Here is a 24772-nt window from a genome sequence, read left to right as displayed (position 1 = left end):
AAACCCCACCAAACATGAACCTGTAAACTCCATGCACACAGACCCCGAGGTGGGATTCGAACCCCAACACAGAAGGTGCAATGCCTACAGTACAGTGCTAACCACTAAACCAGGTGAGGAATCACATTTTTGAGGGAAACCCCAAAACCTGGCAACCCTGTTTGCAACCTCAGCACATCTCCACTGAAACCAGTTATAAAACAAAGGCTACATAAGCTTTCTAAATTACTCATTCACTCTCGGGCATTGTGGTGTAACAGGTGGTGTGGGATTTATTTATACACCATGTTTAGCTGATTTGTATGGACTCTGAAACGCAGCCAAAGCGTTTTGGCTTCCTGTATAACCATATATATTAATGACTCCTCAGCGCCCTCTGCCGGCAACATGGTGTAGCTACTAGTTTTCCAATTAGTGGTTCAATCCCAACAAGTGCTTCCTACGTAAATTGAGGAGGTAGGGTATACGTCCATATATGCTGTAGAAGTGTATTATTGTGCAGACTAGATTGTACCCTGCAGGTCAAAATGGGATTTATAATATGAATAAAAAGAAGAAGAAGAAAAAAAAGGAGAACAAAACACTACATTTAATATTTAGTGTAAAAGTATTTAAATTTTCCGTCAGTGTATAAAAAAAATCTGGAATTATTATTATTATTATTATAAAACATCTCTGTGGATAATTGAACAAACTAGCCTGGACAACAGCCAGCCTAGCAACCGCATCCCATAGCAACGACGGTTGCCTGGTTACCGCTCGAGCATCCTGCTGCTTGTTTACGCTCAGGGTGGCGGAGCTGCACCGAGCTTCCGCAAACATTCCGAGCACAAATAAGTAAATATTTATTAGTCATTAAGTGGTAATCATTATTTAGTATCATTAATTAATAATTAAGATAATTATAATGACGTGGGATTAATAGGTCAAGCTTTAAGAGGATATCTCCGTGCATCTCAAAGTAAGTTCATATTCTGGGGGATTTGTTTCATTCAGAATTTATTTTTTTATATATAATTATTATATGCTACGAACCTTGCTAACATGAAATGCTAGTTTTGTTTCTTATTTTCTTTGTACATGCATTTTTATAGTGTTCTAATATGGAATATTATACACACTGATCAGCCATAACATTATAACCACCTGCTTTTACCTTTCCATCATTAGCGCTTCTATTGGATCGGACCACACGGGCCAGACGTTGCTCCCTATGTGCCTCAGTGAACCTTGACCATGTATGACCCTGTCTCCAGTTTACCGAGTTTCCCTTCCTTGGATCACTTGTGGTATGTCCTGACCACTGCAGACGGGGAACATCCCACAAGAACTGCAGTTTTTCTGACCCAGTCGTTTAGCCATCACGATCTGGCCCCAAATCATTACCCATTTTTTCTGCTTCCAACAGATCAACTTTCTAGTAGTTAGCAGTGTCGCCTCCCACTTACAGGGTTCGGGGTCGATCCCCGCCTCCGGGTCTGTGTGCATGTTCTCCCCGTGCTTGGTGGGTTCCCTCCTGGCACTCTGGTTTCCTCTCACAGCCCAAAGACATGCAGATTAGAACACTAACTGGTGTTCCGAAATTGCCCGTAGTGTGTAAGTGCATGTGTGATTGTTGACCCTACCACTGTCGTAATAAAAATGGGAATAAATACAATAAATAAACTAGCCTCCACACTTCCTAGTTGGACTACAGAGGATTCTAGATGGATGGATGGATGGCTGCCTAATAATCCCACCCACTTCCAGCTGCCATTGTAATGAGATATAATGTAAGAAGGGACAAATTGTAATAGCGAGATCAGAGAAACTGCAGCTCTTGTGGGATGTTCCTGGTCTGCAGTGGTCAGGACATACCAAAAGTAATCCAAGGAAGGAAAAACGGTGAACTGGCGACAAGGTCATGGGTGGGCAAGGCTTACTGATGCACATGGGCAATGAAGGCTGGCCCATGTAGACCAATCCAATAGAAGAGCAATAGATGTAGCTCAATTTGAGAAAAAGGTTAATGTTGGTGCCAGTATAAAGGTGTCAAAACACACAGGTCATGAGTTGGTGGCAAAGGGAAGGGGGGCCTACTGAATATTGGGCAGGTGGTCATAATGTTATGGCTGATCAGCGTACATTGAAATAATATGAATTATCACATGATTATGAGAGTAATATAATATTTGCATTATGTGAAACAATACTGTATATAATATTGTGTGTGTGTGTGTGTGTATGTGTGTGTGCAACAGGTGTCAGGAACTATCTCCAGTTGAGAACTTCATCCAGGAGGTTGATGATCCGGAAAAAGAAGGAGAAGAAGATGATGAGGATAAAGATGCACCTGGTGTAGAAGATCCAGCACTTCCTTCTTCCAAGCCGAACATTTTGACAGCAGATCAATCTGTTTCTCCTGAACCTTTTAGACCACAAACCTTTCTTGCAGTAGAACCAGAGGAGGAGGAGTCTGGTAGCACATCAGAGACTGAATCAGAGTCAGATACGATCACTCAGCAGCCAAAGTCAAGCGCCGGAGCCAGCGAGAAGCAGAACGTCATCCAGGTGAGAAGTGACACGTTAGGATTCACCTGGCTACACTGTCAGGGCAAACCTATTCTTCTGAAAAGCTTTAGCTATTAAATACATTGGGCTACAGAGTTTATTAATATTCTGTCATATGTTACAAGGAATACGTTACTATTTAAGATTAATTAAAGGCGCAATATTTGTTTAAGTAATAAGTGTATTTAGATATAATAAGCATGCCATTTTGAAAATCTAAGAGTTGCGATATTGCAATGCAATAAATCTGGCTACCTCTCCCCTACAAAATGACAAAGACAATATAGCTTCAAAAGGTACAAATGGCTTCTTTAAAGGCTAATGCATAAACAACTACATCTACCTTCATGTCAAATTAGGTATACCAAAATCTTGTCAGCGGTGACACTGGCTTGGTGGTTAGCACTGTGGTCTTGCATCTCCAGGGTCGATGGTACAATTTCTGTGTGTGGCCTCTGTGTGGAGTTTGCATGTTCAAACCCATGCTTGGTGGGTTTCCTTCCACATCCAAAGACATACAGATTAGACTAATTGGTATTACCAAGTTCCCTGTAATGTTTGAATGAGTGTGTAGTGTGTGCATGTGCACCCTGCGATGGATTGGCACACTGTCCAGGGTGTACCCTGCATTGTGCTCGAAGTTTCCTGGGATAGGTTTCAGGCTTCCTGAATCTTCCCCTATATATAGGATAAGCAGTATAGAAGATAGAATTATTGGCACCTTTAAGTAAGATGGGTCTTTGTGTGTAATTAACCAAAATCTAAAATGATCTAAAATATACGATTTGATTGCAATAAAACTATTGTAACCAAATACTGTAGCATATGTGACAGTTCAAAGTACTTTGTGCTTTGCTAGCATACCAGCACAATCCACACCTTATTGCAGATTCTTTCCACAGCTGCCAGATGCAGGGTCCTCCGTGGTGAACTCTTCTCTATAACTCACTCCACAGTTTTTTAAATCGGGTTTTGACTCTGTCAGTCCTCTTATATGTCCTCTAAACACATTTAATTTGCTTTGATCTGGGTTTGCTAATACTGGCTATAATTGAACTTTGTGAGGAAAAAAGAAAAAAGACCTGGTTATCATTTAGAAGAAAGTTCTTTACACACCCGATCTGTATCCGAGATCTCTGAGGAAGGGGCACTGACCTGGGACCAGAAATCCCTGTCGAAACAGCTGCTATTCATCCAGATATAAAAGGAAACATCTGTATTTATATAATAAAAATACTGCAAAATCTAAACAATCGGGATCTTTAATCTTTACATCTTAATCTGAACGTTCTGTCACTGCAGCAATTTGATCCTGGAGGCTCTTCTATCATTCCTATCCAAGTTTTTTTTTTTTTTGAGTTATTTATTACAGATCACTGTTATTTATTTGTCACAGTACCTTTTCTGCTTTTAGGATGAAGGCGTGTTAACTGAAGACGGAACTAATGGTAAGTTATTTTTTTGTTTTATAAATATATATTTATATAATATTATATGTTATATAAATCAGATTCATATATATATATATATATATATATATATATATATATATATATATATATATACATAGTATGAAAATCCATGTATATATCATTTAATATATTTTCGGTATGTTCATTGGAATTGTTTGCTTTAATGCTCTGGTCATTGGGGAATTTTAAAGCCAACGGGGAGATGGCAAACTGCTCAAGACTTTGTGTTCACAACTATCACACTATCTACTACTATCAACTACACAAATCCACACACACACACCTACAGGAAATATATAGTACCCTTTCAACATGTTTCAATATGTTTTGGGGAGATAAAAGGAAACTGGAGAAGGAAACTACAGTAGACATGGGGCCATCATTTAATTACAAGCATGAAGCATAAAAAGAGGCTGTGAGTGAGTGTTTCTTGTGCCTGGTGACAGAATGATGTGCCACTCATTCTGCCTCTGCCTTTACCCTGACCATGCTTGAAAAATGTATAAATGAACAAATGACTTCTCCTGATGCAGGTAATGACTTTGCCATTTTGCTTTCAGTTTCCTCCAGGTGTGACACCTTGAAGGCCTGCCTCATGAAAGTTCCCTGTGCTCCATTTTGCCTAAATCACATTAACCAGCTGCTCAAACAGAACAATATCACTTTGCCCCAAGTGGCCCCCATACCTAACCTGCCATCTCACATATCCCAGGTCACCCAGCAGTTCTCGTCACTGCCTACAAGACTTAACCAGCTACCTCAACGAATCACTCAAATCCCTCAGCAGATTTCCCAGCGTGTACCCAAGCTTCCTGAGCACTTCCCTTCGTTACCACGGAAGCTTCCTGCTTTCGCTGAACGAATTTCATTCAGTTTTCCTCACGGACTTCCCAAAATTCCACAGAAGCTACCAGATTTCTCAAAACACTTATCCAACTTCCCTCAGCGGTTATCTAACATTCCTCACCATCTATCCAACCTTCCTCAGCACTTGACTAGTGTTCCTCGGCAGTGCTACAACACTGTTCAGAATCATCTGAGCAGCATCAGACCTCAGAACAATGCCTAAACCTCAGCAGCAGCAGCAGAGTCGGGATCTGGTGCTGGACCGTCTGGTCCGCCAGTCCCCCCTCCAGATCTCCCGTACCCCGTCCCCTTCCTCGCCCAGCTCCGTTCAGGACTTGCCCAATGTGCCCTTCTATCCTCGTCTGCCGCCTATCAGCCCATCACATCAGCTCTCAGGTCTCTCTAACCCCATTTTTAATGGTGAAGATGAACTTGCCTCCAGTAGACCTTCAGGTGATCCATTTGTGACTCTTGCTAAATCTAAACGCTGTAGGGCATGGTATATATTTTTTAATGTCTCCGTATATAGTATGTATAAAAGCACTCTAGTGTACTCTGCAAAATCAGGCCTAAGCAAAAAGATATTTCTTTTCCAAATCTTTTGGCTTAGAGTGAACCTTTTAACAGTGTATACTGACAAAATAAAGATGATCCAATAATCCAAATCCAAACAATAATCCAATAATGAAGCCAAACTTTAGCAATTTCTTATGTATCTGCTGAACATTATGCAATCACATAGGCTTTAAAAAATAAATGCTAAATACTGTAAATAGTGCTTTCTGCTGAATTACTACAGTAAAACCATCACTAACAAACCAGGATTTATATTTTTGCCATATCCCATTGTTGATTTTCATTACGATCTGTTACTTGTAGCTAGCTCCAGATTGAGCGTGCACCCAGCCGTAAATGTGGAAGACATGGACTCAGATAATGAGCAACATGGGAAATCTTCCCACCACATGCCTCAGATTCTTACCCCACAGGACCCAAACCTCAAAACCCTCACTGTGCCAGGACCGTCCAAAACAAGCCGAACCAGGTTTGGATTTTCTGTTATTCCCCTAGTCAGTAAGAAGACTCTGAATGCAAAGTGTAGCAAACAAACACTACTATCCTAATAGTAAGAAAATAATGCAATATAAATATTTTGTTGTAATTTTGAAGATCTTTACTTAATGCATAGCAATACTCACAACCATAACTAAGCACATTAATTATATTAAATGGCTATATTTCTTAATATACTGTATATCTAAAGCAGTTGTTTCTTTAAAATGAAGCGATTTACTTTATATTCTTTATCTTGTGAAATATTTCGCTTTTCCATCTGAAACAAACTAAATAACTAATAAAATGTTTATGAATAGTAATGTTTAAAATTTGAAGCAATCTAGCTAGCATTAATAGGCAAACAAACGTAAGATATTAAGATAAGATTAAGATAAACCAAGGTTTTCTGAAAGATATGTTAAGAAGTTTCATGTGAGGTAGTAGTGCTAATTAGATAAGAATAAAATATAGCCTTAATAATCTTCTGGTAAATCCTAGGTACCATAAACAGTAAGGGGGAAAAGCTCCAAAAAAATTACGTTAGATATTAGATATGCTCAAGTTAGATGGTTGACTAGCATAAGCATATAAACTTATGCTAGTTGGTTTTTTTTTTTAGGACTATGCTTTTAGGATTAAATATTCTAAGGTATACTGTTAGCCACCTAAGCTATTATATTAGCTTAGGGTAGAGAGTTAGCTAGAGCTAGGAATTAATATTATTAATGTTTGTCAATAAGGCTTAGCAAATATTAACTCAAGTGAGCATTGTGACATGCATTTACATTTTTAGCAACATTTATAAATTTGACTTTAAACGTCATCTCAGGAAGTATAGGTTAAATAGTTAGCTAACAGTTACAAATGTTAGTTCTTTCAGAAATTCTGCTAGCTTAGCTGATATTTATGAATAATAACAGGTTAGCTCATGTTTGGTAGCAAAGTCTGTAAAATATATTACATGAATTTGCATGCAATTACCTTATTTTATGACCTTACTTATTTTGTCTAATATAATTTTTTTTTCTTTCATTTTTGCATACTCAAACACACACGCACGCACGCACACACACACACACATACTGTAAACCTGCGATGGAAACTATGCTGCTGTAAGGGACCGAAAGCCACAAACTATTTGGACGAAAATGTAAGAAGCTTAATATGATTTATTGTCTGGCTTCATCCCATTGTCGCAAACTCATAAAGTCATAAAAAGTGTCTTGTGCGTGACAAGCATTTTATCCACCCTCATTCCATTTCTGCATCTATTCACTTTAGTGCAGCTGCAAATCATGAGTTAACATTGATGTACTTATTTTAATATGTTATGGTTTCTATAGTAAAAGCTCTTTAAAGGGATTTGATGGAGGATGCTCCACGTGATGTAAGCCTAACAATAAACAAGCAGTGTTTAATAAGCAAGTTAAATAGTAAGCAGCATCCTGATTAGAATGTATATTTATATGGAAGGAGTCTCCAATATCAGTGCTAACATTAATTATTGTAACTGAGAAAGGTAACAGTTTTGATGTTGTTACATAGCATTAAAAATAATTATTAATTGATTTAAAAATAATTTTTGACAAAATAATTGTCAGTGTGGGCAAACTGTTGTGGTATAAGAGGAATAAGACAAAGAAAAAAAAAACTTTTGTTTATATTATTTTGTGACAGAAAGAAACTGTACTCTTCAGGAGATGAGGAAGATGAGGAGCTGGAGACTACAGTCAGGGCCTGGCCGAGCCAGAGCAGCATCACGAGTGGTGAAGATCCGTAAGCAAAAATAACATAACACCTCACCTGAGTACCAGACGATCAAATATGTTTCTATAAAACACATCAAAGCTGTGAGAAAGACATGTCTGAACAGCTAATCTTTAAGATGTCCTGCCAGAGGCACATATAATCATCTCTGAGGAATGTCTGGCAAAACTGTGTGGTTTTATTATGAAAGTCTTACAGTAGAGCTGCCAAAATAGTTTTTTGTTCAATGTATAATTTTGTGCGTATTAATGTTATGGAAATGCTTTGCGTGCTTGGTTAGTCTTAATAATTATAAGGTATTGTAAATAACAATTTATATAAAATATATTTTATGATGTTCCAAAATATATATATATCCCCAAGGTACAAAGAACCTAAAGTGGTTCTACACTTAAATAAATGTAGGGTAGATAAGTAGAGTGTAGCTACATCGATAAAGTGGATGATTGAATGGATAGACGGGGGACTTGGATGGATGGAAATTATCTATATGACTGAAGTACACTTCATAGACAGACAAACAGATACACAGACAGATAGATAAATAAATAGTGTGCACTGATATTCCTGTAGGCTTCAGTATGTTCTGTTCTTAGCTTTATACGTGACATTTACAGGTTGAAGGAGCGTCCGTCATCAGCCGCCAGTCAAGCCAGCATGATGGTGAACGAGCGTCTTCAAGAGCTTGTCAAACTGTTTAAAGAGAGGACAGAACGCGCCAAGGAGAAACTTATAGATCCTGACGACTTGGATGAGGACACACCACCTGCAAGTGAGCTCAACTCGCTGTAACCTTAATTCAAACACAAGCTCCTGTGTGGCAGAATTATCTTATTTCTTGCCAATTTCATACATACAAAAGAGAATAATTGGGTTCTCTTGTGTCTGCTGCTGATCGTTGTGCGATGCTGCCCAGTTATACAGTATATGTCAAATAGGTCATGTTTATGTTATGATGTGAAGGGACGGCACATAGTGTTAGCACGTTGGATGATTTTATGCAGAGCCCCTATGCAGAGCGTTTGCGTGGAAGCTGTGTGTGTGAGCCACGGAAGAGCAAACTTTCAGGGAAGGTTCCTATTTGGAGATATCGTGGGTTTATTAATAAAACAAAAACGAAACTTAAACACCAAACATGAACACAGAAATCCCCTGCCTCCTTGAGACAAGGTTATGCATTATCTTTTTTCTCTTTTTTTTGACTCAATTTCTTTTGAGTTTTCACTTTTCTTTATCTTTTCACTTTTTTTCAGTTTTATATTTTCACTTTTCTTAGTTTTTTTCACTTTTCTTACCAGTTTTTTTTGTTGAAAAAAAAAAAAAACTGTTGATGTTAGGCTGTTTTTACATATACATGTAAGTTAGAATTACTTTGATAAAATAATTGCAATGTTGCAAAAACGACCTCAAAACAACATTATTCCCAAACTCCAGTAACTGCGGTGGGAGCTTTGCCACTTGCCACTAGGAAACATGTTGTTGAGGCTAGTAAATGGATGTAAAAAATAATAAGCACCACAAAAAAACAGCAGATGACAGGAATTTACTAAAATATTAAATTGTAAAGCAGCCAATAGACTTTTAAAAATGCTTAAGATCTGAGATCTGTTTTGCAAAACCAGAATGAGATGCCTGAGACACACACACTGTGTGTGGGAAGCTGTTGTGTCGTCCCATGCTCAGAATTCTAAACCGCGTTGGAAACATCAGGGACGATGGATGTGGTTGGATGTTGTTTGAATAGATGTAAATCGGCATAAATGTTTCAAATAAAGGTTTAAATTTTGTTGTTTCGAGGTAGCATTTGCAATGTTGTGTTTCAGTTTATTCAATGTTTTCTCAGCATCATTTTATTAAAGTCGAATTTTGTCAAAATAATGGAGATCTGACTTTGTCTTGATGATGGACGTCACCCAAACATTTCTACAAGTATGTTACAACGCTCATCCAAAGTTAAAGATCCTGCTGGGTATAGTTAGTCACTCCCCAGTCCAATAACGTAATATCCTAATTAATGCAACGTTTTACAGTTCATTAGACAAATGTATCCTCCCAGATTGCACCTAATAAACCTTCCTGAAGAAGATGCATAGAACAACACAATTTAGTGCATGAACAGAAACATGCTTTTTGAATGTTTAGAACCAAGACTCAGAAGAGTATAAAGCATTTCATTCTTATCTAAAAAAGGAATAAGGTCCACACACTGCTGTTTTTTAACCCACCACAGCTCCTGCAGCGCCTCCTCCTCCTCCTCCTGAGCCTGCAAAGGAACCAGCACCTGCTGATGAGAGTCAGCCTGCTCCTACTGAGGAGAAGGTTGAACAAGAAGAATATACCAAACTGCTGTGCTTTATGGTGAGGCCTCAGTCCAGGATTGCGCGCCTGATTCATTACCGCTTCCCAGCCAGCATCGACCCGTTCACCAGTGAGTTCTTATCTCATCTTCTGTCATTCACCTTGCTATCCATCAGTTCAAATGAATTTGTTATGTTTTCGCAATAAACAGACCAGTCCTGTCTTTTTGTTGTCTGTAGATCTGGGCTATGTCTTATGGCTCTTTTTAGTCACAGTGGCCTGGAACTGGAACGTCTGGATGATCCCAGTGCGCTGGGCTTTCTCCTATGACATCAATGGCTCCCTTTACCTGTGGCTGCTTGCTGATTACCTGTGTGACACCATCTACATTCTGGACATCCTCCTGTTTCAGCCACGACTGCAGTTCATTCGAGGCGGTGATATTGTCGTACGTGCCGTTTGGGAAATCACAGCCAGTAGGAATTAGAGCCGTCAAACCAAACATGAGATTTTAGATCTGAGATTTTTGAGTTTGATGTACATTTGATTTAAACACCGCAGAAATGACCTCTCTGCATTTGTCTTTTTTCTAGAGTGACAAGAAGGAAATGAGAGCCAATTACATGAAAGATTTGCGATTTAAGGTTGGAGCAAAGCTTTGGTCGTTCTCAGCAGTCAACTCAGTTACTCTGACTTGTGTTGGAATTGTTGATGTCCATTGGTTCCTGCAGCTTATATGGTTTTTCTTTACATATATTTCAGCTGGATGTGATCAGCCTTCTTCCCCTGGAACTCTTTTACCTCATAGATGGGGTCAAACCTCTTCTCCGCTGCTCACGTATACTCAAGGCAGGCCTCAGATTTTTCTCTGTGTGTCTAATTTTAATTGAACAGTTAACCAAAATAGTTCTTTCAAGAGTATGTAAACACAATTTAATTCTCAGGCTGAGACACTATTGGTAGCTTTGAGTGATTATCACCAGTAGCAGCATGTTTCAACAATCTGCACCACTTAAAAACCCAGTGCTGAATCAAGAATTATTCACTTTGATCTCTCTTTCTGTGCTTCAGGTCTTGTCTTTCGTTGAGTTTAACACCCGCCTGGAGGCCATTCTGGCCAAAGCCTATGTCTACAGGTGAGCACAAGCTTGCATTGAGGATTCGGAGATACTTTTCTAGTGTTTTGACAAGTTCCCATTACAGTAAGGAATAAAAACTCGTGAAGTGTGCAGCTATTAAAAATAAATCAACAACAGGTTAATGATGTAATTTTATAACAAGAAAACCTTGTTTTATTTTTAAACCTGAGTTTTATTTTTTTATATATTAGCATACCAGTTCGCCTTTTTTTTAAATTATTAATTGATGTGGGATGTTATTTCATGTTAAAAATTTGACTGACTTCCCGAGATATGTTCTAGCTCCTATCGGGCTTGTGATGTAATTAGTGACGTCCCTTTGTTGAGGCCACCAAATTTCCACTCCAGCGCAAGTCAAAGATAATCATCGGGGCTTATTAAGTTGACCATGCCAGAGACTCGCTGTGTGGTGAACACAGAATATTCTAATTGATGAAAAATTGAATACAGTATTGATCACCCCAAGGCAATCGGAAATGCTTATCTGATGTGATCACTGTAAAGTTTTTTTTTTTTAACCCAGTTTTAAACAAACATTTTTTTAATTTATTTTATTTATTTATTATTATTATTATTTTTTTTTTTTTTTCTCCCTAATTTAGTCGTGGCCAATTCCTCCCCGTCCCTAGGGGGCTCCCACGTTAAGGCTACTACTACCACCTTAGTCGGGAGGGCGAAGACTATCCCGTGTTTCCTCCGAACCACCTCCGCATCTTTTCGAACTGCTTGCTCACGCACCGTTAGGGGCGGAGTAACACATTTGGAGGAAAGCGCTAGCCACTCCTTCCGCGTGCGCGAGCTCACAGACGCCCCTGATTGGCTGTAGAGCCGTGATTACTGTGGAAGCGCAAGTACCTCTCATCCCTCCCCCCTGAGAGAGCTCGGCCAATCAGCTCTCTCTGTGCCTCCGGCTGTGAGAGGAAAACAGTAAACAAACAGTTTTATAGTTATTTCCCAAATGTGAAAAATTAAAATATTAAAAATTAAAAGCTTCTTTGTCTTTCGGCTGTTCCCTTTCAGGGGTCGCCACAGCAAATCCTATCCTCTGCATCCTCGTCTTTCACACCAACTTACTTCATGTCCTCTCTCACTGCATCTATAAATCTCCCCTCTGGTCTTCCTCTAGACCTCCTGCCTGGCAGTTCCAACCTCAGCATCCTTCCATCGATATATTCACAAATTCTTCTCTAAATATGTTCAAACCACCTCAATCTGGGCTCTCTGACTTTATCTCCAAAATATCTAACATGGGTTGTCCCTCTGATGAACTTATTCTCGATACTATCCATCCTCGTCACTTCCAAAGAGAACCTCAACATCTCCAGCTCTGCTACCTTCCAGCTCTGCCTCCTGTCTTTTCTTCAGTGCTACTGTCTCTAAGCCGTAGAGCATCGCTGGTCTCACAACTGTCTTGAACACCTTTCCTTTCATTCTCACTCATACTCTTTTATTACACAGCACATATGACACTTTTCTCCACCCGTTCCAACCTGCCTGTACCCATCTCTTCACCTCGTTTCCACACTGGACTGTTAACCCAAAGTCCTGCACCTTCTTTACCGCTGCTTCCTGTAGCCTCACTGTTCCACTCGGATCCCTCTCATTCACACACATGTAGTCTTGCTAAGGCTAACCTTCATTCTTCTGTTTTCAAGAGCATACCTCCACCTCTTCAAATTTTCCTCCATCTGTTCCCTGCTCTCGCTACAAAGCACAATGTCATCTGCAAACATTATAGTCCATGGAGACTCCTGTCTAACCTCATCTGTCATCATGTCCATCACCAGAGCAAACAAAAAGTGGCTTAGAGACGATTTTTGTAATGTAGACCCACCTGCACATTAACTCTTCTGTCACACCTACAGCACATCTCACCACTGTCTTACAGCTCTCATACATGTCCTGGACCACTCTAACATACTTCTCTGCCACTTCAGACTTCCTCATACAACACCACAGCTCCTTTCTCGGCACCCTTTCGTACGCTTTCTCTTAATCTACAAAGACACAATGCAACTCTCTATTACCTTCTCTGTACTTCTCCATCAGCATCCTTAAAGCAAATACAGCATCTGATGTACTCTTTCTACATATGAAACCATATTGCTGCTTACAAATGCTTACCCCTGCCCTTAACCTAGCTTCCACTACTTTTTTCCACAGCTTCTTTGTATGGCTCATCAGCTTTATGCCTCTGTAATTGCCACAACTCTGCTCATCTCCCTTGTTCATAAAAATCCGCACCAATACACTGGACACACAGTATATACACCTTCCTTCTCTGCATCATATCAACCAACTTTCTTGCCTTCTCTGTCATAGTACCAACATTTAAAGTCCCTACTATCACTCCTAAACTCTTGCCTTTCCTTTTCTCTCCAATTTCCACCGGCACCCTGTAGGTCAACAGCACCGGTGGCGGTCTTTGTTAACCTGGGCATGAAAGTGATATTTGTGATTTGCATAATTGATTTGGCAAATGTTTTACGTGGGATGCCCTTCCTGACACAACCCTTTGCTTTTATCCAGACTTGGGACTGGCACAAGAAGACACTGGATTGCGCCCCCCGTGCATGCATTTAATATTTGACCCAAATTGCATGTATTGTGAGGAGGAGTGTGAGTGTCCTGTCTTGTGTCCCGAGTCCCCTTGGATAGCCTCTAGGCTCCTGTGACCCTATATAGTCTTTATAGTCAGAATTAATGAGATGTCTTGGAGTCAGTTCTTTAAATCTGGATCTAAACACACATTTAATAGGCTATTAGGCTGTCTACAACGTTCACTTTATTTTGTAGTCCTACAGTGTCTAGATTACTATAGTTAAGATGTAGTTAAGTTAAGTGCAGACTTTTCTGAACTCAGCACAAGCACTTGGCAAGTTGATGACTGTAGAGGTGTAAGTATAACAGGCAAGATGGCTGTAGCAACAAAAATCACATGACAATGTTTAAAATAATTGCACAAGATCTATAAACAGTGGTTTCCTCACTTTATTGTTAAGTGCTTAGGCAGAAATGCAGGTGTCAACTCCTTTGTCTTGAAGATGTTCCTTTGGTGGAAACACTTGATCTCTGATTGTTACAAATTGCTGAAACTTTCCATAAATGGTAAATAAATTTCTACATGCATGACATTTATTAACATTTGGGTATTTTTCTTGGTTGAACAACAACATAATTACTATTAGTCTTAGATGAGGTCACGTTCCTGTGAATAAATTACTCCCAAAAATATATACAGTGTATTTTACTTTTTTTCTTTTCCATTCCCAGAGTCATTCGCACCACCAGTTACCTTCTGTACTCCATTCATGTTAATGCCTGCCTTTATTACTGGATGTCGACTCTAAGAGGAATTGGAGCTACCCCGTGGGTATTCAATGGAACTGGAAATGCGTAGGTGTTTTTATTATTCTATTAATGAGGGTTAATTTTTTATCAACATTGATTACATTTGTTGTTAGTCTTTTGGCTGCTCCCATCCGAGGGGTCGCCACAGCAAACCATCCAATCCGCACAACACCTTGGCACAGGTTTTACGCCAGATGCCCTTCCCGATATAGGGGATGATTTTGGCCCAGAGAATTGTATTCATACTCCAAAATCAGAAAAACTGATTGTTGCTATTGTTGGCCAAATCTTGGCATTTCACTAGGAGGATTTAAAGTAGAAAATGTCTAGAAAAAACAGGAGAAATTCATTCGGAAAAGAAATTTTATGAGATAAATGTAAGGTAGATACTAAGGTAGAGTAAAAAATTATGCATACTCTGGTTATATAAAAATTTCTTTTGGCCTTATCAGCACTGCTGTTCAGGTCTTAACGTGTTACATCAGTTTATTTGTAATTGTGGTGCAAGCAAAAATGTAATGGTGTGATTTACTTTTTTGTGATCTTGCTGTTATTTATCAAAGACTTTGTGCTCAGTATAGAGAAAGTGTTCGGATATCTGGCGACAAAATTTGGACTGAAAGTTGAAAGCTAAAAGTTTCTTAAAGAGAATCATTACTGGAGGTGGCGAGACACGGATTCATCACTACGAGTCTGAGAGTAAACGACAACGTATGGAATGGAAACATCCTCAATTGCCGACCGAGAAAGAGTTTAAAAGTCGACCATCAGCTGGAAAATTCATCAGTGTTTACAGTTTTCTGGGATTCTCAAGGGCCAGAAGGAGGACAGAGGACTGATTGTTGTGTTCTCTCATGACAATGCACGTCCGCACACTTCTGCCCTCACTGTCGACACTCTGCAAAAACTTTGTTCTGAGGTGTTAAAGCTTATAGTCCTGATCTTGCTCCATTGGACTTTCACCTGTTTGTTCCTGAAAGCAGGCCTTTGAGGATGAAGGTTCACTTCTGATGAAGAAGTGAAGACAGCGGCGCATTCATGGTTTTAACCATTTTTTCATGGAGGAATATAAAAGTTTGTTGACCGATGGGCAAAGCAAGGAGATTATGTTGAACAATAAATTTTACAGCCAGAGTGTGGAAAATTTTGGACTCATCCTCATATGTATTCAAAGGAAAAATAAACAACTAATGAAACTATTTTCATATATATATTTTTACAAAATAAATTGATACATTTATTTAATCTTTGTTTTAATTTTTTTTTATTAATATCAATTCAACTTTATATCTAATTGTAATGTTAATTCATACTGTGGGTTCTTACCTGCCACCTAACATCCTCTGTATCAATTTTTCCACAGATACATCCGGTGTTACTACTTCGCTGTAAAGACTCTGATCACGGTCGGTGGACTGCCAGAACCGACTACACAGGAAGAGTATATATTTCAGCTTGTCAACTATTTTATTGGCGTGCTTGCCTTCTCCATCATGATTGGACAGGTACATTAGCTGTTTATTATTATATACTGTATACCAGAGCACACTGGAATTGTCAATTCCAATTGGTCAGCAGATTTTAATTAATTTTCTGTATAGGAACTGCTCATTTACATGGAATTGTACTTCCATAAAATCTAACAAGGCTAACAATAAAAATTTACAGATGTCTTGTTAATTAAAGAATACACATGTTTTTACTTTGTTTAGTGAGAGATTTATTTGACAGTCAAGCCAGTAAAGTGCATTATTCTTTTGTATTATGAAAAAGAAAAATAAGAGGAGCAATCAGAGGAACATATATTTATTGCTGCTGTAATGTAAGTGTTAATAGGAGCTAAATTAAGTATAATTATTTCGTGAATTTTTATTTCTATGGTATAAGCGCAATTAAACACTTAATCAACCTCTTCTCTGTCTTTGATGATTTTCCTGTAACCATTCCATGTAACCACCCCATAAACATGTTTAAGTCCTTATAGTCCTTAGAAGTGTTTAATTCCTTATATACAGACAATATGTAGTAGGTTTTTTCAAATGCAGGGAGAGGACTCTGGCGCTGGCTGTTCGCCGCTTCTTTTGCTACTTTTACTTCTATTTTTATGTTTATCTCGTTTAAAAGTTTAGCATTTTTATGTTTTCTAGCCTTTTTATATATACTATTGGTAACCCGAAGGATGTTTTTTTTTTAGCTACCATTTAAAAAAAAATCTAGTTTATACCTTTTTTTGGGCGTTTTTTCTTTTGGCAACTGGCATGAAGCTCAAGTACACTATCCCGCAGTTGTTAAGTCATAGCAAATATTCCATTCCAACGTGCATTGCTGCCATAAGAGAACTCGGACTTCTGCGCTGAACATGTCCATCTATGTCCATAGAAGTTCTCGGCGAAAGTTTGTTTATCATCATCCTGGCTGTTCTGTTTCATCCAATCCATCTGGACCGATGTCGCTCATCAAACACGTCATCAGAGCAATGACGCACCAGGTGTTTGTAGTTTGGGATACACCGCAAGATTTCTGTCGGACAGTTTGGGAAAAATTTTGAGATCACCACTCACAAAGCTGGATAGAAAACACGGAGTGAATCTCAGTGTATTACGGGGCTTACAGAAATATACTTAACCAAAAATGCTAAAAAATGTTACTTTTTAATTTACAATCTCTCTTAAATAAATCTGATTGAAAAAGGCTTGGATTTTCTGTGCCTAACAGAAACATGGCATCAACCTGAGGTCTTTTTAGCATTTTTTTTTAGGCTTGTCCTCCTAGTTATAGCTACCTGGAGAAAGCCCGAAGCATTTGAGGTGGTGGTGGCTTAGCTGTATTATATAACGACAGCAACTGGACCTGTGTCCCCTTCCTGTGCCCATGCTGTTTTTGTAAAGTCTCTCTCCCCATGACAATACTGCTTATTTATCGACCCACTAAACCAAACCCATTGTTTATCTCAGAGATCCACGATTTTCTTACATCTTTCTGTCCCACTTCTTTCAACATTATTATCCTTGGTGACTTTAATCTTCATGTAGACACCCCCTCCTGCCATTTGGCAGCTGAGTTTTTGCAACTACTGGACTGCCTCAATCTTTAACAACATGTTCATGGTTCTACACATTTCAGAGGGTATATTTTGGATCTGGTTATTACAAATTCTGTCCCTATAAGCAAACCTTTTGTGTATGATCTGAAGATGTCTGACCACAATGTCGTTTCAATGGAGCTGTAACTCCCTTGTTTTCCCACAAAAGCAAAATGGCAAATATGTTACAGAATTTTGAAAAAGATCCACCCAGACACCCTGAGCAAAGATCTTTAGGATCTCTCCTCTGTTGAATGTTCCTCAGTCACCGAGTCAGTTGACTTTTACAACAAATGCCTCAGCAGTCTTCTCAATCTCCATGCCCCTGTCTGCTTCTCACGTTCAGCCCCCTGGTATACTTGTGAATAATGGGATATGAACACAGCTGGGTGTGTTCTTGAGTGCTGTCTGCAAGCCTTAGGACTCGCTGTTCACAAGCAAGTTTACAGGGAACATCAAAAGGCCTATGCAAGTGTGCTGAGAGCTGCAAGATTACAGTTTTACTCAAATGTCATAAACAAGCAAAACTCCAAGTTGGAAACTCCAAGCAACTGTTCTCTTCTTTTAATTGCCTCCTAAAACCACAATTTCAATCTCATTTGGAAGCTACAGAGGAGAGATGCAATAACATCATTACTTTCTTCAGGAGAAAAGTGGATACCTTCCCCTCATCTCTATCCAGTTCCTCTGCACTGCCTGTCTTGATGGATGACCAACGGCCAGGGATTTTGCAACATTTTAGCTGTTTTTCTGACATTACGCAGCAAGAGGTTGAGGTCATTATTAAAAAGATGAAACCATCAAATTGTGCTCTGGACCCTTTTCCGGCAGTTCTGGTTGAATCCAACCAGTGTGCTATAAGTCTCCTGATTACCAGGATCATAAATCACTCTCTTCAGTATGGATATGTTCCCCCTTTACTGAAAACTGCTGTCATCAGACCACTTCTTAAAAAAATCCACCTTAGATCCAGAAGTGCTTGCAAACTACAGGCCTATCTCTAACATCCCTTTCCTTTTAAATGTTCTGGAAAAAGTTGTTGCTGCACAACTTCAGTCTCATCTAAAACAAAATTATTTGTTTGAGAAATTCCATTCTAGTTTCCGCCCCTGCCACAGTGTGGAAACAGCTCTGGTTAGAGTCACGAATGACCTGCTGATGGCGGCTGATGCTGGCTCCCCATCACTTCTCATTCTGTTGGCCTTTGCTAATGTTGATCACAACATTCTTCTTCACAGATTACATCATACTGTAGGTCTCTCTGACTCTGTTGACAATTGGCTCTCATCTTACCTTGCTGAAAGTACGGAGGATGTTGCCCTGGAAGACGCTAAATCCGCTACACACAGTGTTACCTGTGGTGTTCCTCAGGGCTCAGTGCTCGCCCCATGTTGTTAATATTGTATATGCCTTCTCTGGGTCATCAGCTGGCATAAAATGTTATTTCATTGCTATGCTGATGATACTCAGCTTTACCTCAGAATAAAATCAACCTCTCATCTACTCTGCCATCATCCACTTTGACCATCTGTTTGGAGAAGGTAAAGTCATGGATTAAGCAAAATTTATCCTGCAAGTGAACAGCTCTAAAACTGAAGCTATTTTAGCACCCCACACCAGGTTAAGACATCTTACATCACTAGCATCACCTTTTCTGGTCAGGATATCCCGTTGTCAACATCTGTTATTAACCTTAGGGTTAAAATGGACTGTAATTTGACAGATGAGGCTCATATCAAACATCTGTGTAAGACATCTTTCTTTCACCTCAGGAACATTACTAAACTGCGTCCAGCACATTCATTTTTAGATGCGGAAAAGTTTTTCCATGCGTTTGTCTCCTCCAGGCTGGACTTCTGCAATGCACTCCTCATTGGGACTTCTGGAAAAAGATGCCTTTAAAAGCTGCAGTATATTCAAAACTGCGCTGCTACGATCCTGATGCAGGCACGTAAATTTGACCATATTATGCCTATCCTTAAGTGTCTTCATTGGTTTCCTGTTTCATTCAAAATTGAATACAAGGTTGCCCTTCTTATCCACGAGTGCATCTATGGGGATGCCTCTCCGTATCTCAAAGAACTTATTACTTCACATACATCTACACGCACCCTACGCTCTGTCTCAGTTCATCTTCTGAAGACAGAGCTTTGTACTATGTGAGAGCAGACTTTTTGCTCAGCGGCACCTAGACTATGGAATGCTCATCCAGAGTATCTGAGGATACCACAGACTGTTGATGATTTTAAATCTGGTCTTAAAACTTATCTTTTTATCAGAGCTTTTGGGATGAAAATCATTTGTAGCACTTTGAGATTTGCTTCAAATTTAAAGTGCATTATAAAGAAAATGTACTATTATTATTATTATTATTATTATTATGATGATTATTATTATACAGTATATCATGCATAGGTTTTGTTATATGGCTCACTTCCAGCCTCATAAAATTAAACGCTCTTTGTTGTGCTAGATGAGAGATGTGGTCGGTGCTGCAACAGCTGATCAGACACACTACCGCTCATGCATGGACAGCACCGCAAAGTACATGGCCGCTAACCGCATCCCCAAAGACGTGCAGTACCGGGTAAAGACCTGGTACAACTACACCTGGCAGTCTCAAGGCATGCTGGGTAAGATTCTAAGATCCTCAAGTCAAGTCAAGTCAAGTAGGCTTTTATTGGAATATAACTAGCTAACTAAGACACCTAATTAGCTGACTAGCAACAATTTAACAATATACATTAACAAAAAACTATTTAAGAACTATACAAAAGACAACATAACGTGCATAAAAAGCATCTTTTCACTTCTTTTATTCCATGTGCCAGTTCCTAGTTTTGATTCTTTAAAGAAGGCCTTGTAATCAAGTGTGTTTGGCGAATTAAAAAGAAGAAAAAGGGGGAAATGACTAACAGAATACTGCATTAGAGTTGTCCTGGACACCAAAACATGGCCTATTACTTTAGCTTACATTTCTCTAATTCTGTGCCAGATGAAGAAGAGTTGCTTGTGCAATTGCCAGACAAGATGAGGCTTGATATAGCAGTGGATGTGAATTACTCAATTGTCAGCAAAGTGCCACTGTTTGAGGTATGAACAACCTGCTTTGAGATTCCTTTAAATAGCCCGCATTTTTTGTAACTTAACCATGTGCATATTAATTTTTCATAGCAGTGTGTAAACTATAATGTTTAAAAGAGCCCCTAAATGCAAATTATATAAATATTTATATAATTTTAAGCACATCTGGTATGAACTAGCATTCACAATACTGAAATGCAATATATTGCACTAATTTTTTACATTGTAGACTTTTCAAGGTGACTTTTTATTGTGTTATTCTTTTCTTGATGTCAGGGCTGTGACAGGCAGATGATCTATGACATGCTGAAAAGGCTCAGATCAGTCGTGTACCTTCCTGGAGACTACGTCTGCAAAAAGGTTTAACAAGACATTCTTTTTATTAAATACATGTTCATACAGTATACGGTAGTTGTCGCGTTACTAAACTATGCTTCAGAGGAATGTAATGACTGAAGTGTAACATTTATTTATTTTGAACAAATCCAGTTTTGATACCATGAACCCTATATAAATAGCAGAGCGAAATCAGTGGATGTTAGATGGTCCTGGAGCGACAGGTTTCTGGTTTAGTAAACAATCAACATTAGCCAGAGAGTTTTTTTGAACTTTTTGAGTAACAAGAGAAAATTTTGGTTTTATACACCGCTAAAAGCTGCTATCTTGTTTTTAGCATGTTAAATGGTATATTACATTATATTACAATCCCCTGCTACTGTAATGCACTTATCCCAGTGTTTCACGAGTGCTTGGATACCATCAAGGTACCGTAGAAAGATTTCTCGTTATGCCGGAACCATGATTGAAAGTCTGAAGCGCTGGCCTCCCAGGAACTCCTTTAATGTTCCTGTAATGTGCAAGTGGTTTTGCTGAATGATTGTGTGTACAGTTCTCACAGACAGACACGTTTCTATCGCAAGTGTGACAAGGTGACAAGTTATTCGTAAAGTTTCAAGGATCAGGCGTTCCACTCGCTTATGGGCTTCGAGTCACCTCGGCTGGGATCGTCATTAACAGATGTATGGCCTTCTTTAAAACCATTTAAAATGAAAATTTTATTTCTCACATACAGTCATACACAGTATGATATGCAGTGAAATGTTTTAATAACCGCCCATGACCTTAAAGTATTCAAATAAAGAATATAAAAAATAAGAATTTAATAATAAAATTTGACATGGTAGTTTGTTGTCCTGAAACAATAATAAGAAGCAGCTGTTCCAGGAGGATGTGACCCAAGCTTCTTTTTCCTTTTGACATTCTCAAGGTTAATCAGATCAGATGAATATGAATCTGTTAACAGCTATCTGCTTCCATTTAAGCGAATAGGGTTCTTTGTTTGGCAGATTTTATTTAATCTATAGTATATATATTTTTTATGCATCTATTGTAAGTGTGGCTTAGACTCCACCTTTTTTCTACATTTAACTCTTGCTTTCGCTGGATAAAACAGAATGTTTTATTCCCAAAGCTACAAGAACAGACAGGCCATGCTTATTGTTGTACTCATTCTCGTTCTGGTGCAGGGGGAAGTTGGTCGAGAGATGTACATCATAAAGTCAGGAGAGGTTCAGGTGGTTGGCGGACCAGATGGAAAAACTATATTTGTGACGCTGAAAGCAGGATCTGTGTTTGGCGAAATCAGGTAAAAACATTTAGCTAGTTATCCTTCACCCCAGGTATCCTTCAGGGTAACTCAAAGCTAACCTGTGTTTGTTTGTGTCTCTTTGGCATAAAGCTTGTTAGCGGTTGGAGGAGGAAACCGTCGAACTGCCAACGTCATAGCGCACGGCTTTGCTAATCTTTTCATCTTGGAAAAGAAGGGCCTCAACGAAATCCTAGTGCACTATCCCGAGTCTCAGAAACTGCTACGCAAGAAAGCAAAGTAAGACGCCATGCACATGATGTGGCAACATTATATTATATTCTGAAGAAGGTAATCAGATCAATTGATTACCTTCTTCAGAATATCTTGTAGACAGATTTATCAAGGCATGGCAGGTGACCTTAGTAGTGTGTTATTTGGCTGATACTGTGGTTTCTGTGTCTTGTGAAGGAAAATGCTGGCAGATAAGAAGCCAGAGAAGAAGAAAGAGGAGGAGAAGGAGCCAGTGCGGGTGATCCCTGCGCGGGCAGAAACCCCAAAACTGTTAAAGGCAGCGCTGGAAATGACTGAGAGATCGGGTCTGCGAGGCACTCTGGCCAAGCTGAAGGGAAAAAAGCATAACAAGTCCTGTGTTTCATTGCAGGTATCCACATACACACAGCGCATGTCTCATTAAATCTACAGTAAGGACGCCTTCCGGTTTTCATTAATCTGTCATAACTCCAACCAGTATGAGCTGTTAACTAAAGTTAAGTTATTTAATGACTAAATTGATTCAGGGCCAGCTTATCCTATTATACATGACTCTGTCATGCTGACCTTTTTTTCCCACCTTTCTACTATCCAGCCATCCATCTGTTCCTCTGTGATACCTGGCTCTCCGATCGAGAGGCAGCACTCGGAGCAAGAGGCCGATGTCATCTCTCAGATCTCAGACAGTACAATACAAGGAGCTCCCATCAGCCCCTCCGGCCTGGAAGACGACAGCCGCTCAGTGCAGGAAGGACAAGGGCTAAACGAGAGGATGGTATTGGGGAAGGACAAGACAGACGAGTAACCCAGAAGAGTATTAGGTGATGAGGTAACAGGGGTATGATCGGTCAGCTGGGTTATTTTTCTATCTTCATTTTCCTGTAAAGATCGCATGGATGAATAAGTATGCTATATAAAGAGATAAAAATGCCAGCTTTAAAAGAGAAATAAATAAACATTTGTACATCTATAGCCAATGATCTTTTAACCCATGAGATCATTTAGGTGTCAGGTGTTAAGGACATGAATTTCTTCATTAAATATGGTTTCAAGAAAAGACTTAAGATACCAATTAACTTATTTGCATAAATAAGGCTCAGGTTAATGTTGGTTTCATTTCTATTTCCGACCTTTCGTGCATGAGAATGACACGTTTTACAACATGTAATTTTTGTGTTATACTATATTCTATATAAATTAATGCAAAAGTTTACACACCCCTATAACCTGAATAGGACAAGAACTAATCATCATCATAAACCACAAAAAAAAAAAAAAAAAAACTGGTTTAGCATTTACAATGATCTTCAAATCTTTTATACTGTATTAAGAAATTATAGTGGTACATCCTCTAACATCCACCTCTCAACATTATATTTGTAACAACAAGTCTTTACATTTTATTACTATTTAATAGAATTGCCTCCCAACCCATGTGTCATGTCACACCATTGTTTTATATGTGTGATAATCTGTTGTTTTGTATTTTGTTTTTTTTATTTGTGTTTTCCTTGAATTGTCATTTTTAAGGTAATAGGAGTCACTTGTCACACTCCTAAAGTCGTCCATTAGTAGGAAAAACACAAGTATGTGTGGAGTTAATTGAACCTGTATATGACGAGGGAGAGCAAATATATAAAGACAAAGAATTTGTTTCAACTTCATATTTAAAGCTTAGATTAAATCTTTCAAGGCACAAGAGCAGGTATAAGGTATAAAGTACAGTGCAAATTGACATTACATGATTTGTACATTGATCGTATTGTTTTGTGTAAAGAAATAGCTCATGATAACTAAATGAATTAATTAACTTTATCCCATAATTAAGGCCAAGGTAGGAGGTGCTTTAATTCCTATTTCAGAATTCTCAGGCATGTAATTACGATTCCACATTTTACTTTACATATTTTTATTATATGAATGTTTTTTAGTACACGCACATCTTTTTTTACAGCTACCTTACCCCATAAGTATACTTTTCATGTTTATTCTTATTATATTTTATAGGGATACATTTGCACACCTCCAGAAACCGACTGAAGAAAAGACTATATGGTATAATTTGTGAAAAATAATAATCAATTGTGTTTTAGCTACTGTATTACAAGAATGTTTAAATCAGTAATCAGTAATAAATCCTCTAATGTCCACCTCCTAATATTATCATTTTTAAGTCTTTTGTTAGTATCCATTATAATTATTTTCTTCCAAAGCATATTCCATGTAATGCCACAGCTTTGAATCTGTAATAATGTTAAATATTTGGTTT

General features: G+C 38.7%; 1 pseudogene; it reads left to right on the top strand.

Moving 5' to 3' along the window:
• Window positions 1–1236: 1236 nt before the first annotated feature.
• Window positions 1237–23753, top strand: LOC128531400 (cyclic nucleotide-gated cation channel beta-1-like; annotated as a pseudogene).
• Window positions 23754–24772: the final 1019 nt, after the last annotated feature.

This window comes from Clarias gariepinus, chromosome 10 (genome assembly GCF_024256425.1).
Source record: "Clarias gariepinus isolate MV-2021 ecotype Netherlands chromosome 10, CGAR_prim_01v2, whole genome shotgun sequence".
Classification (NCBI taxonomy): domain Eukaryota; kingdom Metazoa; phylum Chordata; class Actinopteri; order Siluriformes; family Clariidae; genus Clarias; species Clarias gariepinus.
This window is presented reverse-complemented; position numbering and strand designations above follow the sequence as displayed.